We start from the raw sequence: 2437 nt of genomic DNA, 5'->3' as shown, positions 1-2437 counted from the left end.
TTTATATGGTCTCCATATGTTTCGATTGATTATTGTTGGGTTATCATTTGTGCTTAAGGCCTTTATCGTTTAACTCATTCGGTATATTGGTGTTTGTCTTTATTGATATGGGGACGTATAGTAATGACATGAACTGGTGAGTAATCTCTTGATTCTGCAATACCACCTAGGGATAGGGGTAGGACGATCAATTGCGCTAACTTCTGTTTATAATGCGGTATTAATTACTAGGGGAGGCTAGGGATAGCAAGCCAGTAGTTAATATTAGGCCCTTTTCGCCGAGGGATCGGGTTAAGGGAAGGCTAAGAAAGTCGCATAACAATTAATCAATCTAATAGTTAAGGGTAGTATGTAAGAGAGAGTGGAATAGATGAAATTGTTAGTACCCAACAACATCCATCCATCCATTGTTTTCGTTTGTCAATTGAATCAACTTTACTTTTGCATGTTAATATTTTTATCCTTAAATCCAATTTATAAAATTTTCTTTTTCAAGTCTTATTATTTTAATTCACGCGAACGAGAAAGTCATACGAGTCTCTTGGGAAAAACGATACTTGGTCTTACCATTTATATTACTTGTACGATTTGGTACACTTGCCAATTTGTCAACAGTTATCATGTTAAAAGCCATGGAAATGTGGGATGGAGAGGATAAATACAACAGGAAAAGCATGCCGGAGTACACAAATGTAAGTATGAATTTCATTGTTAACATTGTTTGATGATTTTGTTAATTATATCTAAAGTTTACAACTAATTTTTTTCAGGAGGAGTTGAGTCAAATTAGGAAGAACTATGTGAAATATTGGATCCTAGACAACGACAACATTCGACTATTTGATGTGTTAGATTAATATGGGTTGTTGTAGGATTTTGATGGATATGTACAAATGATTAATGTATTTATTTCATATGTATTTAGACGAACAATGATATATGTATTCATCTTCAATTGTTCATCTTCAATTGTAAAAAGTAATGATTGTTACAGACAATGATATATGTACAAAAAGTTGAATTTTAATCCCATATGATTTTTATCCAACCACTGTTATGTACTATGCGTATCTATTTATTTAAAATGTATACGAATGTGAATTCTTGTTTGTATATTAATCATATTGAGCAACTTAAGTTAATAGGTGTGAGTTGCTGTATAGAAAGTTGTTCACAAGGAGCCAGTTTTTACAACCTAACTATGATTTTTGTGATTTTTTCACATGAGACCAGTGCATGTTATTGGGAATTGTTGGTAAAGTGTGTTTGGAGTGTTGGAGGTCATGGTTGGGCACCCAAGGTTCATGGAATTTGTCCATGTTAGTCACTTGAGCAACTTAAGTGAAAAAAGGCCATTGTAAACNGGAGTGTTGGAGGTCATGGTTGGGCACCCAAGGTTCATGGAATTTGTCCATGTTAGTCACTTGAGCAACTTAAGTGAAAAAAGGCCATTGTAAACGTTTACAAGGCAGTGTAAACGTTTACACCAGAGTTTTTGTGAAAATGTACAGAAAGTTCTTCACAAGGAGCCAATTTTTATAACATAGGGGACCAAGTATGTTTTTTGTGATTTTTTCACATGAGGACATTGATTGCTATTGGGAATGGTTGGTAAAGTGTGTTAGGAGTGTTGGAGGTCATGGTTGGGCACCTTAGGTTCATGGAATTTGTCCATGTTAGTCACTTGAGCAACTTAAGTGAAAAGAAGCCATTGTATACGTTTACAAGGCAGTGTAAACGTTTACACGAGAGTTTTTGTGAAAATGTAAAGAAAGTTCTTCACAGGGAGCCAATTTTTATCACACAGGGGACCAAGTGTGTTTTTTGGGATTTTTTCACATGAGGACATTGCTTGTTATTGGGAATGGTTGGTAAAGTGTGTTAAGAGTGTTGGAGGTCATGGTTGGGCACCCTAGGTTCATCGAATTTGTCCATGTTAGTCACTTGAGCAACTTAAGTGAAAAAAGGCCATTGTAAACGTTTACAGGGCAGTGTAAACGTTTACACGAGAGTTTTTGTGAAAATGTACAGAAAGTTCTTCACAGCGAGCCAGTTTTTATAACACAGGGGACCAAGTATGTTTTTTGTGATTTTTTCACATGAGGACATTGCTTGTTATTGGGAATAGTTGGTAAAGAGTGTTAGGAGTGTTGGACGTCATGGTTGGGCACCCTGGGTTCATCGAATTTGTCCATGTTAGTTACTTGAGCAACTTAAGTGAAAAAAAGGCCATTGTAAACGTTTACAGGGCAGTGTAAACGTTTACACGAGAGTTTTTGTGAAAATGTACAGAAAGTTCTTCACAGGGAGCAGGTTTTTCTAACACAGGGGACCAAGTATGTTTTTTGTGATTTTTTCACATGAGGACATTGCTTGTTATTGGGAATGGTTGGTAAAGTGTGTTAGGAGTGTTGGAGGTCATGGTTGGGCACCCTAG

Source organism: Vigna radiata, unplaced genomic scaffold (genome assembly GCF_000741045.1).
Source record: "Vigna radiata var. radiata cultivar VC1973A unplaced genomic scaffold, Vradiata_ver6 scaffold_398, whole genome shotgun sequence".
Taxonomy (NCBI): domain Eukaryota; kingdom Viridiplantae; phylum Streptophyta; class Magnoliopsida; order Fabales; family Fabaceae; genus Vigna; species Vigna radiata.
Note: the sequence above shows the minus strand (reverse complement) of the source record.